Raw genomic sequence first — 18,185 nt, 5'->3', positions numbered from 1 at the left:
TGAATTGGACCTACATGCATCATAAAAAATCAAATCTTGTTGGTCCTGCTTTCCAACATATGAATGTGTTCGATGCTTGTATTTTCTAGAATTGGTAAAACTGTTCAGTCTGCTCATTTTTTACGTCTTGCTTGATCACTCAAATGCACAATGTTGAGTTTGAGTGGCTCAGATTCATCGCATGTTATTACAATGGTTGACGGGCACCTCTCCAAGTTGAACCAGCTAGCGTCTTCTTCACTCTTGAATATATGCCCATCCTTGTCCATTGGTTTCGGCAATTCAAGCTTCTTTCTACGTTCTCGGTGAAAATAAACTGGTCTCAGTTGGAGATTCCTCACAATGAACTTCCCGGATTCATCTACATCATCTTTTAAAAGGAGGGGAAATTTTTTGACTGGAAATTTCAAAATTTTAAAGAAAGTGATGTGGATCAATCCGAGCCGTCCATTTTTTATTTGGACGGCCCAGATCAATCATGTCACCCCAAACATTGCCAAGCAATGTTAAGGGATCCGGTTCCGCTTGCTTCTAACCTGTCCGCTCAAGCCTTGTATCGTCCAGCCATGGACTGCCAAAACAATACTCCATGGTCGTCCACACTACCCAGTTTCTTGCTTTGCTTATCTCTCTGCACCCACCTGTGTCTGGGCACAGACAAGCTCGACGCAAATCAGTCTCTATCTGGTGATCAAACCTTAACCTCCTTGGGTGGCAACTTTGCGCTTGGCTTCTTCACGCCAGGCAAGTCGTCTTACTCCTACATAGGCATCTGGTGCAACAAAGTAAGCAAGCCATCCGTCGTCTGGGTCGACAACAGAGACAACCCTGTCACCGACAGGTACTCCACTGAACCGAAGATCTCGGTTGGCGATCTTTTGATTGTCAACGGCCCCCGGGTCCCCATTTGGTCGACCAATCTGAGTACTTCTTCATTTGGGTCGAGCTCCATGGTGGCGGTTCTCGGGGACGACGGCAACTTTGCTCTCAAAGACGCGCCGAGTTCTTCCGTCACCCTGTGGCAGAGTTTCGATCACCCGACGCACGCGTGGCTGCCAGGCACGAAATTAGGGATCGACAAGCGCAAAAACACGAGTCAGCTCTTGACATCATGTAAGAACGCCGAGGATCCATCGACAGGTTTGTTCTCTCTCCAGTTGCAGCCATCCAGAGAGTACTTCATATGGTGGCATAGGTCGTTTCATTATTGGACCAGTGGGCAGTGGGATAGCAAGAATAGTGTGTTTGACAACGTGCCGGAGTTGAGGGAGAACACTATTTTCAATTTCATCTATGTGGACAATGAAAATGAGGGCTACTTCACTTATTTAAGGAAAGACCCTAGCAATACACCAACAAGATTGGTGATGGGGTCTTTCTGGGCAGATCCAGCAGCTTTCTTGGTTGCCCTCCCAGCACTGGAACTTGTTCTGGTCCCAGCCCTCAAGACATGTCAGGTCCGCAATTTTTGCGGGGCTTTCGGTGTTTGCAGCGAGAGAACGGATAACGTTTGCAGCTGCTTGCCTGGGTTTAATATAAACTCGCTAAGAGATTGGAATCTGACATATATGTCTAGTGGTTGTAAGAGGAATTCCAACTTGAGTTGTGCTTCGAGCACTTCCGATGGTGAGAAAGACCAATACTTGCTTGACGCAGCAAGAAAGCAAAAGCTTGGAACAAACAATTCCAAAACTCAAAATTCTTATTCAATGATACTCTCATCCATCAATTACAGAGACGGACGTCCTATATAGCGATAGGACTCCTATTGGAAACCGAATAAGTAAAGATAACATCAAATAAACTGAATCTAATCTAATCAAACAGAATATTTAAAATTAAAGATAATTAGGAATTTCCTAAAACAGAAAACTGCCAGAAAACTTATCCAGACGACTCCGAAATGCCAAAATCCATTGTAAGTCATGGGGTAGCCATGGGTTCGAACCAAACGGCCATTTCGCTTCAACCGAGCAATTTTGAACGCAATCCGAGGCCGTTAGAACCAAAATCAGAAAAACTGCCGAGATTATTTCCGGCGATTCTGACGATCACGTAATTCTAAATAATCGCACGCCAACTGTTCTACATCATTGCTTAGCTCTAAACCGATACTTGCTTAGCTCTAACATGAAATTGCCCGCAGATTCCCAATCTTTAACTGTAAGAAATGCAGAGGAATGTCGCCGCTCTTGTTTGAACAACTGCTCTTGCACGGCTTATGCTTATGTCTAGTGGTTGTAAGAGGAATTCCAACTTTTAGCTGTGATTTGAGCACTTCAGATGGTGAGAAAGACCGACACTTGCTTAGCTCTAACATGAAATTGCCTGCAGATTCCCAATCTTTAACTGTAAGAAATGCAGAGGAATGTCGCCTCTCTTGTTTGAACAACTGCTCTTGCACGGCTTATGCTTTTGAGGATAATGCCTGCTCAATCTGGAACGGGGATCTCTTCAATGGGCAACAGCTTGCACAAGGCAATTCCACTGGAAGTAGTTTCTATCTCCGTCTTGCCTCCTCTGACGTTGAGGATCCCATCAATAAGAGCAATGAAACTGCGATAGTTGCAGGATCTGTTAGCACTGCCGTAGCAATATTAGCCATTGCCTTGTTTGGCGTTCGGATATGGAGGAGAAGGGCAACTGCAACGACAAAGACAGTGGAGGATTGTTCCCTAAGAGCCTCTGCATACAGGGACTTGCAAGTAGCAACAAAGAACTTCTCGGAGAAGTCGCGCAGGAGCGGATTCGGTTCAGTTTTCAAAGGAACGTTACCTGATTGAAGTCACGTAGCGGTCAAGAAGCTTGAAAGCATAAGCCAAGGAGAGAAGCAATTCCGAACAGAAGTAAGCACGATCGGGACCATCCAGCATGTGAATCTTGTCAGGCTTCGTGGGTTCTGCTCTGAAGGGGACAACAGGCTGTTGGTCTATGATTTCATGCCAAATGGTTCCTTAGACTATCATCTCTTGTATAGAAAGGACTCGAAGACCTTGGATTGGAAAACAAGGTACCAAATTGCTTTGGGAGCGGCTCGAGGTCTGGCTTATCTCCATGAGAAGTGTAGAGATTGCATCATACATTGTGACATCAAGCCAGAGAACATCCTTCTAGATGCTGAATTCTGTCCAAAAGTGGCAGATTTTGGCCTTGCAAAGCTTGTTGACCGAGATTTCAGCAGGGTGTTGACGACCATGAGAGGCACAAGAGGGTATCTTGCGCCGGAGTGGATCTCCGGGGTAGCCATAACAGCAAAAGCTGATGTTTATAGCTATGGAATGATGCTCTTTGAATTTGTGTCGGGAAGGAGGAACTCAGAGCTATCGGAAAATGGCGCCATCAAGTTCTTCCCAACATGGGCTGCTAGTAAGATAGCTGAAGCATGTGACCTGCCTGGTCTTTTGGACCCAAACTTGGAGACAAGTGCTGATACCAAAGAGCTAACTAGGATTTGCAGAGTTGCTTGCGAGTGCGTCCAAGATGAGGAAACTCGCAGGCCATCGATGGGGGACAGGTTGTTCGAATTCTCGAGAGGTTGTCGGATGTGAACCTGCCCTAGATACCGAGAGCCCTTCAACTGTTTGTTGACAATCAGGAGCATGTAGTTTTCTTCACCGAGTCGCCATGGCTGAACCAGAGTTCCCAGAACAACGTTAATACATCACCTGCTTCCGCGCAGAACCAAAATTAGTTCATCTTCAACAAAAAGGGGCTTTCTCAACGTGGGTGCAGCAGAATTACCTTTTATTCGCTTTTAATTTAATTTAAATTTTATTTATTTTGTGAAAAACAAATAATTATGAACTATAATTTTTAAAAATTATCGCTTGTATCCACTTTCTCAATGTCGTCTGCCTATGATGTAGTCGCGCCCGATCATTCTAACGCATGATGTCGTCTTCGAGCGATGGATATTATAGGGTTTTTTTCCAATTAAATATTTACGAAAATATTTTTTAAAAATAAATAAATACAGATTTGGGTTTCGCTCTGCAGCCCCGCTGCCGAGCGGGTGGCGAGCCCCACCGCCGCTCGGCAGCCGGGCGGCGAGGCCCCCCTTCCCCTCTCCTCTGTGCCGCCCCCTCCCCCTCTCCTCTGTGCCGCTGTCCCCGCCCTCCGTGTGGCACTCTCCTCGCGTAAGTTTGTGCCACGAAAGAGTGGGGGCTCTACTCTCCCCAGCATTTTGCGTATTGCGGCGTCAGGCGCTGCAAGACGCAAAATGCTCTAGATTTTCTGCTGCTCCTCTCTTCACTTCTTTAAATTCCCTCTTCCTCTCCTTCTCTCATTTCTTCTCTTTTTGCAAACGCTTTATCGCTCTCCCTCTCTTTCAAATGTTCTTCGTCCGTCTCAAAACATTCTCTCATTTCTTCCCTCTTTCAAACTGTCTCTCTCTTAGACGCTCTTACTGTCCTTCAAACGCTCTCCCTTAGACACATTTCTTTATAGTTAAGTATGAATTTTTATTTATATGTTATTAGTACTACGTTTTTATATTAATATTTAAATTAATTCGATACTTTTTCTTCACAGTTTGAGCTCCTCATTCGGTGCGTGCGCTCTCTCGATAATTTGAGGTAAATTTCTTTTTCATTATTTTTTGCGGTTTCGTAAGTGTAGATTTATTTATGTGATTGTTATTTATATCCGAATCATCTATGTTACATATAGGTTATTAGTAATTTGTTTTAAATTTTTGTGAATGTAAATATTGTTTTAAAAGTTTAAAATGAATTTTTAGGAAAATAACTTAAAAAAAGGGTTATCAGATAGACAATACGAGAAGTGTGGGCCGCATTTGACCCGATTAAAAAAAAATCAACGAGATTAGGGCGAATTTTTTTATTTACCTTATGTCCAAGTATGCTATCGTGTTCTCCTTTATGGCTTTTTGTAGCGCTCTATTTAAAAAAAAATTTAACAGGTAGAGCCGTTACACAAAGCCATGAAAGAGAACAGGATAGCGTACTTGGAGACAGGGAAAATAAAAAAGTTTGGCATAATCTGGTTAAATTTTTTTTGGACTCATTTTCACAATTATGTCCATATTCATTTTTAGGTTATCGAGTGACCCGAGAATCGCAGGTCGAATTTGACCCAGTCCAAAAAAATAATTTTTTAAAATAATTTGAAAATTCGGAAAAAGAAAATAAAAAAATAAAAAATTGATAAAAAAAAGCATAGAAAAGAAAAAAAAAGGAAAAAATCATTGAAAATTCGAAGAATTCAATGCTACAATGGCCACAATGAAATGGCCATGGAATATTATGGATATTTGGCCCCCGATTTTTAAAAAAATAACAATTTTGCTGGGTTTTTTTTCAATTTAATTTTTGTAAAAAAAGTATTTACTAAATTAATCTTTTTAAAAAAATATTTACAAATTTGGGCCTCGCTCGGCCGTGGAAGAGTAGATGGCCACAATCAAAATTTTTTTAAAATAATTTAGTAAATACTTTTTAAAAAAATAAATTAGGAAAAAACCCCAATTTTGCCATTCCGGGAAAATCTCTCCCAAAAAAATGAATAAAATTTCGAGAAATCCTGAAAAAGAGTAAATGGCCACAATCAACTGGCCATGGACTATTATTGATATTCGGCCCTCAATTTAAAAGAAAATAACAATTTTGGCCTTCCGGGAAAATATCTCCCAAAAAAATAGGTAAAATTTCGAGAAATCCCGAAAAATAGTAAATGGCAAAATCAACTGGCCATGGACTATTATTGATATTGGGCTGCCGATTTTAAAAAAAATAACAATTTTTCCCTTATGGGAAAATCTCTCCACAAAAAAAATGGGTAAAATTTCGAGAAATCCCGAAAAATAGTAAATGACCACAATTAACTGGGCAAATCCTTATTTCAGTAATTTGACTTTCTGTGCTTTTGAAAATGATGATTTTTCCCTTTTTGACAAATTGGCTCTAAATTTTTTTTTATTTGCCCATGCAAATCCTTAGGAATATATGATACATTTATTTCATTTCATTTGATATATTAATTGTTATAATATTAATTTGTTAATGAGTTCAGGACAATGTTTATTGAATTGTATGTGCGAAATAATTTGTAATTTCTTTATTTAGCGTAATGTCATCTGCATTAGTTGCGATTGTATACTGGGGAGGTAGAATAGTGCAAACAGAATATGGACATGATTACGAAGGCGGATAATCTATCATGTTCGAGTTTGCAAACATATCAACATTTGATGAGTTACGTGCTACGATAGAGAGCGCGTTGAATATAACACCCAACCAGTATATTCATAAGCTGATATATAGATTCCCGATTTTAACATCGAATTGTGTCATATACGACATCACGGAGGTGCGTGATGATGGTACCGTTAGGATGATCAAGCAATTTGCACTTGAGACTGGTGCTACGGGGTTTTTACAGTTTTATGCAACCATAGCTGAACACCAAGTGATAAATGATTCAGTTGAGGAAGGTTGTAATATCGATAAAGATGGAGTTGGTGTGCATAATCGATGCGTGGACCCCTATCATAATGATGATAATGATGGAGATGATAGCGATAAAGAAGATGATGAATGGATAGATAGTGATGACAGTGATGAGGAAGATATCGAAGGTGACAATATGGAGGCTTACTACAACACCTATTGTAGTAATCCCATATTGCCGTTCGTACATCCGCCGCCATATTCAGAGATCGACTTTGATATGATGCAAGTCGATATAAGAGCCAAGCCGGGATGTATGTTATTTGATCCATCAAAAGAATTTGATGTTGGCATGTTATTTCCATCACGGGACGCGTTACAGTTGGTTGCGAAAGAGCACTCTCTAATAAGAAATCATCACTTTCGTAGCGATGTCACAAATAAGTCCCAATATGTGATAAGGTGCGGTAATCGGAATGGACCATGTGATTGGAGGCTCCGCGCGTCTAATAAAGCGGGTACCCTATTTTGGAAAATAGTTAAGTACAATGGGCCACACACATATAGTCATCCTCAAATGTCACGGGATCATCGACAACTTGATCGGAGATACATATGCAGCCGGATAAAAGCAATGGTCACCGCCCAACCGGATATCAGAATCAATGCACTCATGGCGGAGATTCAAGACAAGCTGCATTTCGAACCTACTTATCGTAAAACATGAGCAGCTAAACAAATAGCAATTGCCGAAGCTTTTGGAGGATGGGATGAGTCGTACGGTATGTTGAGAAAGTTCATGAACGAAATGATGGTAAGGAATCCAGGTTCTTATTTTGTGATCGATGATCACATGAACATAGATCAAAGCTACACCATTTTCAACCGGATGTTTTGGACTTTCAAGCGTACGATTGAAGGTTTCCCAAGTTGTCGGCCCGTGATATTTGTTGATGGTACTCATTTGTACGAGAAATACCGAGGAACACTCCTTGTAGCGGCTTCACTTGATGGCGACAATCATATATTCCCGTTGGCTTTTGCTGTAGTCGATCGGGAAGATATTGATAATTGGACTTGGTTTATGACTCAGTTGCGGACATATGTCACTAGTAGGGATAATATTTGTGTAATATCGACATGACATATGGGGATTAAAAGAGCAATAGAGACAGGCGGGTGGCGTCCTCTATATGGCCACCACGGATATTGCGTTCGTCATCTCGTAAGCAACTATAACAAACAATTCAAAAATACCGAAGGCAAAGCCCTTATTGAAGCGGCAGGTGAATTTTGAAATTTTAAAATTTGAGGAAAATACGTATTCACAATATTTGAGAAGGAAGTACTAATTATTATTGTAATATACAGCTTACGCGAATCAACAACGAAAGTTCGATCGTATCATGAACGAAATTAGGGGTATGGATGCACGCACAGCTGCATGGTGTGACCAGATTCCAAGGGACAAATGGACGAAGGCTTATGATGGAGGGAGAAGATATGGAGCGATGACAACAAATTTAGTTGAATCGATCAATGGCATACCGAAGGATTATCGTGGTCCGCCAATGAAAGCTATGGTGGAGAAGATATTCTATCGGTTGGTCTACTATTTTGATACAAGAAGAACAAAGTACATGATGCAGAAGGACCAAGAACATGTATTTACACATTTTGCTGGTCAAACACTCGAGGAAAACAATCAACGTGCAAATAGGCACAAAGTTACATGTTTCGACTACGATGGAGGGATTTTCGAAGTTAAAACTGGACGTGACAAATCAAGAGGATCAAGAGGTCATAAACAGATAGTGCGCCTAGACCTACGAACGTGCACATGTGGAAAATTTCAAGAGATTAAAATTCCATGTTCCCACGTAATTGCAGCATATCAAGCATATGGAATTGATTACGAGCTGTACGTAGATGAGTGGTACACGCTGGATAAAACTCTTTAGTGCTATCAGTATATGTTTTATCCGTTGGGGCATGTTGAGTACTGGTTTGAACTCGACGTACCGCCATTAGTGGCGGACCCGAGACGCATTAGGAAGAAAGGAAGGCCCCATGCATCACGTATACGTAATGAGATGGACTGGAGGACGCCGAGTTGTAGCAATTCCCGCATCCATTGCTCGATATGTGGGAAATCATGGCATAACAGGAGTACTTGTATACACAGGTCGTGCGACATTCCGAATTTCGACCGTAACTCTTGATAAAAGGCTGAGTAAATTGGGATGAGTTATGTTCGGTTATAGAATGTAGTCGTGGATAGGACGACTTGCCTTATATTATAGACTTGTGAATCTATGTTGCTTGAAATGATATAGTATGAAGTCTAGTTCCACTTATATATTAATTCTTGAATTGTTGTTAATGTATCGTCGTTTGGTTATTAATCGTTGTATATGACGCATTTTAGAATTGTTCGGAAGTAGTATTGGCCTACTAACGAATTAGGGTTGACTTATTGAGATGAAATCTCACCCCGTTGTGGTACAACCTTTTCCGGACGCTAACCTCTAGCTATGCCGCCAAAGCGTTTTTGGGTACCGATGGGCATTGATACGATTATCACCGAGTACCCGGTAGGCGAGGATAAGGTCTACATTAGGAAGGGAAGCATAGTCTAGGTCGATGAAGGGGGCGATTACTGGATCCCACATACCTTTGAAGCTTGGTCCTATAAAGAGGGAGAAGTAGAACATGGACCGCTTAGGACTTTTGAGATACCTAATGGTATTATTCCGCGCTGGTTTAATACTAGACCTGCAGACGGTGAAGTGTTCGACCACGAGCCCAAACCCGAAGGTGAGCAATTGGAGTCCCCCAAACCCCCTGTAGATGATCGGATCGTCGAACCCTCTGATGCGGACGTTGCGCCCGGAGAACCTTCCGATTCCGAACCCGAGATGGAGGACGAGTCCGAGCTCGAGATAGAGGACGAGTCCGAGCTCGAGATAGAGGACGAGTCCGAGCTCGAGATAGAGGACGAGTCCGACCCCGAAGAGGCTGAAGAGTGAGATGCTTTTATGGATTACGACCCGGTAGCCGATGAGGACTTATCTGAGGACAGTGGCCTGACCTCGTTGTGTAGCTATATTATCTACATTTTCATGCCCTCGTAGGATTGCGTTCGTATTTGGACCCGTCCGTGGGATTCCTTTTGGTAGTTTTTTGTTGTAAGCTTCGAACCTCGTACGCCTGTATCCTTTTTCGTTGAACTCGTTGTGTAATTTGGTTTTCAGTTATGTGATGTTTGTTTTTATGATATCCTGGATCATCTTGCTTCGTTGCATTCGGGTTTTGTTTAGGTGTCCGCATGTGCATTTCATTTCGCAATTTCAGGTTTTTATATATTAATTTATTGTGATGTTATAATATAACAGTTGCACGATATTTATTCATTACTTCTGTTCCATATGTACATTAGATATGTCAATTTAATGATGGAGATAGTGTGACAATTGTAGATATGGCACAAATGACTCATATTCAGCCGGGACCTTAGGATGATTCACTACTTACACGACAGGCCCGACATAGATCAGAGACCGTATGGAATGCTCGGGTAATTGAGAAATTTAGTAGTTCATCCGCCATTCGTAACCCCAATATCAAAATTGCTACTAACAGTTCATATCACATTTTACAGGCAGATGAAAATGCACTCCTTAGATGTCGGCGATCGGTGTTGCACGTGGATGAACTTGATCCACGCATACTCCCGTTTCTTAAAGCTTCGGGATTTTATGGAGTTTATATGATGGAGTATTTTCAGTTAGATTGGCATTTGATTACTGCGTTGGTCGAGCGGTGGAGACACGAGACCCACACCTTCCATATGCCGGAAGGTGAATGTACGATTACGCTTGAGGATATAGCGGTGCTCACGGGGTTGCCCATAGATGGACGTGCGATTACGGGCCGTACTGATTTCAACCGGGGCACTCTCTGTGATGATCTACTTGGTGCTCGCCCACCTAATTTGCGTGGGACGCAGATAAACTTAAGCTGGCCGAGAGAACACTTTGATGATCTCCCTCTAGATGCCGATGACGTCATGATAGTACAACATGCTAGGGCGTTCATTCTCCGTCTAATTGGAGGATGTATTTTTTCGGATAAATCAGGGGCACGGGTTAGTTTTCTGTTTCTTCCACTGTTGGCGGACCTCAACAACCCTACGCAGTGCGGTTGGGGTTCAGCGGCGCTTGCATGGTTATATCGGGAGCTATGTAGTGCAACCGATCCATCAAAACATCAAATTGGAGGTGTCCTACATGTATTGCAGATTTGGGCATGCGAGCGCTTCGGATGTGTCGCCCCATCCCCGGCGCATCGTGATCCTTTAGAAGATGCACCTCTCGGTAGTCGGTAAGTGATCTATTATTTTTTTAGTTCATGAGTCATTAATTTTTTCCAGTGCGTATAATATATGAAAATCTCATTTTTTTTCTTTATGCGGTTGGAGTCAAGGACTACCGACAACGGAGGTCCCTACACATACGTTGCCACATTTGCGCTATCAACTTGATAGAATGGGATCAGAAGACGTAAGTAATGATAGCAACCAACGAGCTTAATATAATTTTAGCTTATAAATTAATTATTGATTTAATTTAATATGTTTTATTACCATACCAGATTATTTGGGAGCCATACCCCAATGACATTCCGGAGGCTCTATCATATTATCGCCGGCGGGGACAAGATAGTTGGAGGGCTCGTGTCCCACTCATCCGTTCTCGGATAGTTGAGTGGTATTATCCAGATTGAGTACTTCGTCGGTTCGGTATGCAGCAGCCAATACCTACTCGTCCGCGTGATCATACGGCGTTGCATGATATTGAATTAAGGCCGGTTGGCAAGGATTGGGTAGGTAAACACAGACGGTGAATTGATATGTGGGATCGTCGTATCGATTACATTGTCAATGGTGATCCCGCAACGGAGGCACTTCACTATCATTCAAGATATATGGAGTGGTACCGTAAACATACCCGAAGGTGAATTTCTATTCCGGGGGCCGCAATGGGTGTAACGGTTCGTGCAAATACTTTCAATTTCATTCGTTAATTATTTTTTAGTAACGTGATCTATTATCATTTCATAATTTTGTTAATTTTGATATCATTACTAGGGTGATGGCGTTGAACAAATTTTGCATATCATACATAACATCAACCCATCTCGTCGGTCCCGGCAAGTTATGGGGAATATAGCTAGGGCAATGCTATACGCTCGTAATGAGGAAAGACAGCTAACAATGATGTCACCACCCCAACCAAGAACTACAGCAAGATCCGTTGGACCGCAGGATGATGACCCTCCCGAGACTGTTCAGCCAATGCGGAGGACTACTCGAGATCATCCAAGTGGTGATGTCGTCCCCTATCCCTTGGAGTATCATACGACAGATTTCACTCCGGTGTTCACTCCGGGGTTTAGCCGATCAGATTTCACTCTAGGGTTCACTCCAAGATTTCGCCGACCAAATTTCACTCCCGGGTTCGCACGGTTTGCAGGCCAATCTCACGGGGGATCCGATTTTCAATATCCCGACAATACACTGCCGCAGACTCTAGCTACTTCCGCCGAGCCTTATGGATCCGATTTCTCTCCTTTTTCTCAATACCCTCATACAGTATGATATGTACCATCTGGATGGGGCATATTTGCAGAAGATATGCCTTTGTTATCCACACATCCTAGTCATCCGGATTCTCGTCCTCGACGTCCGTACAATACTAGACTTCCCGAACAGTGGAGACGACCTACTTGCGGAACAGGAGGTCATAGAGGAGGACAACATCATTAGTATATGTAATTACGGTTGACGATTGTTATATATTATGAAAATCTCATTTTTTTCATATATCTTACCAATTTTATTTTATGAATATTTTCAATTAATTACATAATTACAACATTATTTATTAATTATAGATCTTAATAAATTTTAACATTAATTACAACATATTTTTTTTATATGTCTTACCAACTTTGTTTCATTTCGTATTTTTTTAATTATTGATACTTATATTATTTATTGAGATTTTCATAATTTCTAAAAATCCAAAATTACAAAGCTACAATTAAAAAATCCCCAAAATACTAAAAAAATAAAAAAACATATCTAGACGATCCCCAATCGCAAAAATCCATCGTTCATCACTGCCAACGGCAATGTATATTGATTAAGACGCCGTTTCCCTTCAACCGACCGAATTTGAGCCCGATCCGATATCGTCGACCCTATCCGCCGGTTCTTGACACATCACAATTTCACCTTCCGGTTGGATTTCTGTCTGTCCAATAGATGAATATATTATGAAAATCTCATTTTTTTCATATATCTTACCAATTTCATTTTATGAATATTTTAAATTAATTACATAATTACAAGGAAAAAGACGTTTTTTGAGGAAAAAGCCGGGCCTTTCTTTTTGTGTGGGAAAACGGCCGTTTTCCTTGTCAATTTTGCATTTTTCTCCCTTCGGTGCTACTTCTTGATATCAAATGAACCCTCCTTTCCCTCTTTCCTCCTCTTTCAATCTTTTTAGCCGACTGAATTGCATAATTACAATATTATTTATATGAATATTTTACCAATTTTATATTATGAATATTTTCAATTAATTTCATATATTGTTAAATATGTCTTAAATTTTATGTACCCGGTCCGGTTTATCACCCGACCCGACATATTTTTGTGCGGCCCAAAAAGTGGAGGAAAAATTGAGATTTAGTTTGTGATGCGGAGAGTTGGGCCGATAGGCCCAACTCGGAGCAAGCGAACAAATCTCCTTTGTGGTGCGAATAGATTTGTGTGAGGGTTGGGGGGCAACGCCCCCGAGAAATTTTTTTTTGCGCTCTATTTTTTATACTGCGGCTAGGGTTTCTTTTCGTTGGGTATTGAAGATTTTCTTTATGTGAGAGACGGGTGAGCCGTGTGCTTTTGTTCGATCGAAAATCGACTTACGTAATCTGTACTCTCCTTGATCATAGTGCAATTTCGTTTTACCTCGTCCGTGGACGTAGATCACCTTGATCGAACCATATAAATCCTTGTGTTCCGTGTTCGTTTTCGCATTTGTTTTTCCAACATATATCTTACCAATTTTTTTATGAATATTTTCAATTAATTACATAATTACAACATTATTTATGAATTATAGATCTTAATAATTTTTTCTATTAATTATTACTAATTATGTTATAAAGATAAGCTTCGCAAAAAAATTTATGAACAAAATAAATATAACATGTTAAAAAAATACAAAATAAACTAAATATTATAAATATAAATAATTAAAACACTTAAAAAATGAAATTTAAAAAAAAAAATACCTTGCTCGGCAGCCAACCGCCGAGCAACCATGTTGGGCCCACTGCCGAGTGAGGCCCAAATCGGTAAATATTTATTTTTAAAAAATATTTTCGTAAATATTTAATTTAAAAAAATTAAATTGGAAAAAAAAACCTGATATTATTGCATGTTCTCTTCTTAATTGTGACCGGAAGTCATCTCCGAGCCAGTAAAGATATGCCTATATGTTTGTTTGTTTGTTTTTTTTTTTTTTTTGGGGGGTCTGGAAGATATGCCTGTTTGTGTACGTTGGTCTGGCATCCATGCCTAAAATCAAGGAAAAGCACTAAAAAAATCCTAGACATGATGTATTTGTACTGATTTAGTGCTACATCTTTCAATTATGTCTATTGAATTGTAAACATTTTAACAATTTGTCAATATAGTCCATTCGATCAACTTTAAACGGGAATTACTGACAATTAATGTCGACCGTCTTACATGACATGTCTCGTGCTGACGTGGATAATTTTTCAACATTTTGAAAATTTTATTACTTCTTTGTTTTTCTTTTCCTTTTCTTCTTTCTTTCTTTTTTCTTTTGTTTCATTTTTTTTTCCAACCTCACCGGCTACGGACCCTCGCCGACCGCAGTGAGGGCCGCGATGCCCTCGTTAACCTAGAGTTGTAAAAGAAAAACAAAGAAACAAAAGAAATAGAAAGAAACAAAAAAAAAAAAAAATAAAAATTATCTACGTCATTGCAATTGCGCCACGCTATGCAGCACGGACACGCCTTCGAGCAAAATTTTTGCGTGTCGAACACCGACACTTCTGGACACGTGATCAATGCGTGTCTAAGCTTCGACAAGCGGTCAACCAAACGGACATGGGAGGGACACGTGTGTTGCCTCACCCGAAGAGCATGCAAAAAGACTTGCGTGTTCGTTCGGACAACGACAACACCGCGGACTCATTTCACTTTGCCTCACCTTGCCCGAGGAGCTTGTGGAGGAGCATGGTAGACATGGCACGAAGCACGACGTGGGGGCGATTATGGAGGAGGTGGGCGAGCTTGAGGAAGAGGAAGTTGGGGTCGGTCTGCTTGGTGAGGTTGAAGAGGGACTCGGCCGGAGATCGGAGGTCGGACCATCGCAAGCTGCAGTGCGCTTGCCGGAATGAAAAGAAAAGTCGGGGTGGGGGCTAAAAAAAAAAGTAGAGTGGGCCATTTAGAGGTGAACATTTCTTGGTCCGGACCGGTTCCCATAAAAAATCAAGAACCGAACCGATGGTCCCGATTCCCATTTTCCGGAACCGCGGATCGGAGCAGCCACCCTTGGAATCGATGGTCTAGTCCGATTCCCGAGAGGTTCCAAGGAACCTGTGTTCGTGAAACAATTATGCACCCGTAACGTTAAAATCTCAACGGCAATTCAATAACATTTCATGATATCTTATGGGGATGGACATATTACGGACAATGCATTGAACAGTAACATTGGAAGCTCAAAAAGCAAAAGTGTGGGCTCACTGCCAAGAACACTACATTGTATATGCAATAAGATAGGCCATCGAGACATACAAAACTCTTTTTTTGGCCCCGGAGCACTAAATTCCAGAAACAACGAAGTATGGAATTGGTAAGTTAATACAAAACTAGCAAGGGCAAAGAAAAGAGAGCATTGAGCATTTACCTTGACGAGACGCGATTGTAGTCACGATTGGTAAATAGAGCGAGAGAGGAGGCAGGAGTCTAGACTCGAGCTGGGAGCTTGAGCGAGAGGCGTCAAGCAAGAGGAATGCAACACGGGCAAGAGGGACTGAGCGAGCCGAGCGAGAGGTGCACACGTGAGATAGTATCCATTAACCTAATAGGTTCCTAAGAATATCTTCATGATCTAAGGTCAAGATGTTTCGTACTATATAGCATATGTCACCGACATCGCCTTTAGCGATTGCGATGCCCGCTTTCTAATTCCGAGTTCACCCAACTAAGAAGGCGGAACAGGTTATTCGGAGGCATGGTGGTGAAGGTGAAGCCCTCCGACGGCCGGTGAAAGAATACTAAAAGATCATAAATCGATTTATTTATCTAGATTGCCATAGTTAACTAAGTTCGTTGAGCAGGTTAAAGTCTAGATCCTCTTGATTTCGAGACTAGGAAAGCTCACTCGACATATCAAATTTCAGTAAAATAATAAAAAAAGTCTTAAACCTATTATGATTATGTCATTTTAGTCCTAAACCTTTTTTTTTACCAATTGAGTCCTAAACTTTTTGCACTTATGCCAATTCAATTCATTCGGCCACTTTTAGCTAGCTAACCCCGATGTGGACGCCGGCTAGCATTGACGTGACAATTATAATAAAATTTTGATTTTTTATGCTTTTTTTATAATTTTTCTTTTTCTTTACTTTTTTTCCCCTTAGACTTTAGGGCTTAGGGCCAGTAAGAGGGTTGAGATACCCTCACCAAATTTGGCTAGGCAAGGGAATCGCGGCCCTCGACGTTGCCAAATCTAGCTGGGTGAGGGCGCTAGCCTTGAACTCTAAAATCTAAGGGGGAAAATGAAAAGGAAAAGAAAATAGAAAAAAAATAAAAGAATAAAAATATAATTTGAATTTTATTAAAAATTGTCTAAGTCAGCGCCTACATCTATATCAGCGTCGGTCGGTCAAAATGGCGCAAATATAAAAGGTTTAGAATTGAATTGACATAGTTATAATAGGTTTAAAACTTTTTTGATGATTTTGTCTATCCATTTCAGATCCACATTTAACCATACGTTTAATTAAGCATGTGAGATGAGTTTATTAATGTGATGGGAAAAGAAAAGTAAACTTAGCGTCCATTTGTTTGAAGGAAAATTGTTTTCAAAAAATTATTTTTCAATATTTTCGATGTTTAGACGACTGAAAACTAATTGATTATAGAAAACATTTTACATAGACTGAAAATAATAAGTTTAAATTAGAGAAAAACGATTTCCTCTTTCAGTTAGAATGAAATCACTTTTCCTATAACTACGAAATAAACGAAAACTAACCATTCTTTTGAAAATGACTTTTATCGATTATATTTTCTTTATCATAAAATTTTCAATGGGATGCGTTTATTTTACAGAAAATTTGAATAATATTTTTCTAATTCACCGTTCAGAAAAAAAAAAGTTTGGACATAAATTATTATCGATGATGGAATTTTTTTTAAATGACTAATCGTTTCGAATGATATGAATAATCATTTTAAGAAAATATTTTATCATTCCTTTTAATGAAATAAACGTAACGCTAATGTTAAGTCAAAGGATTGATTTCAATATTTTTGTCCAGTTTACCAGGTTATTTGCCTCTGAACCCCACTTCCAAAATCTGTGCATGTTAGACTTTTCAAAGCACAAAAAGCCAGGGAATGACATTACTATTCAAAGGGAATGATTTTAGGACGTTCAAATGTTCAATCATTGCATGCTTTCGACCAAAAATAAAAAAATAAAAAAAATCATTGCATCCTAGTGCTAGGGGTCAACAGTCGTCGTCGGTGAAGTTTCCTTAAAGCATAAAGTGAGTCCGTTGAAATGCACGTGAACTACGTTAAAAAAAAATTATTTATTAAAAAATTAGTATAATGCGAAGTATTAATAATATATCTTAATTGACTCATAACTAACTGCGTTAATCTTTTCAATGAGTATATATTCAACTAGATATATTGACGAATTCGAACGTATGCTCTCTTTCAATAGTCTTCTCACGTGAAGGGATCTGACCAACGCTATTTTCCGGGCGACATGTCAAAATTGGGCATTCGATGTATAAAATTGCTTAGAAAGTCTTTGGGCAAAGATTTTGAGGGAACAAAGATGTCGACTGTACTTTTGTTCACATAGGCCTTGTCAATTTTTCATTTTTGGCCGATTGTCATTTGCCTTATTCCGATGTTGATCCCGTTCCATCATTCTCTTCTATCTTCCTAGCATAACATGGACCTCAAAAATTGCTTAGATGAATAGATCCAGTCAAGTCTCATTAGAAAGGTTTCTTTTTATTTGAGAGTGGTTATATGATAAACATCGCATATCTTTCATCATGCTGTCCGGGAATTGAGCACGTCAAGACTGGGCTTGACTGACTGATTCAACTTGTTAAGATAAGGACGTTCCGAGTTGAAAACTTTTCAGCCCCTGTTTTTCTCTCTAAATATGTTTTTTTCATACTTAATCATTAGGCAAAAAGACTAGAATAGACGTGAGGGAGGAAGTGTTAGAATATTGAATAATAAATCACGCTTTCATCTAATAACTTAAACTTTTAGAACAGTTAGCGGTGATCTCACAGCATCTCCTATGATTGCTTAACCGAATCTAATCTCGCTTGGCAAGTCACCGACGACGTGTCAAACTTTTTGGTCCCAAACAAAAGGAAGGACTGCATAGTCAGGCCCAACCTAACTCCGAAGTG

At 40.2% G+C, this 18,185-nt stretch overlaps 1 pseudogene; it reads left to right on the top strand.

Annotated features, from left to right (window-relative positions):
- The first annotated feature begins 566 nt into the window (after positions 1–566).
- On the top strand, positions 567–3,691 carry LOC115752380 (annotated as a pseudogene).
- Positions 3,692–18,185: the final 14,494 nt, after the last annotated feature.

Source organism: Rhodamnia argentea, chromosome 10 (assembly GCF_020921035.1).
Source record: "Rhodamnia argentea isolate NSW1041297 chromosome 10, ASM2092103v1, whole genome shotgun sequence".
In the NCBI taxonomy this organism is placed as follows: Eukaryota; Viridiplantae; Streptophyta; class Magnoliopsida; order Myrtales; family Myrtaceae; genus Rhodamnia; species Rhodamnia argentea.
Note: the sequence above shows the minus strand (reverse complement) of the source record. Positions and strands in the feature narration are given on the sequence as shown.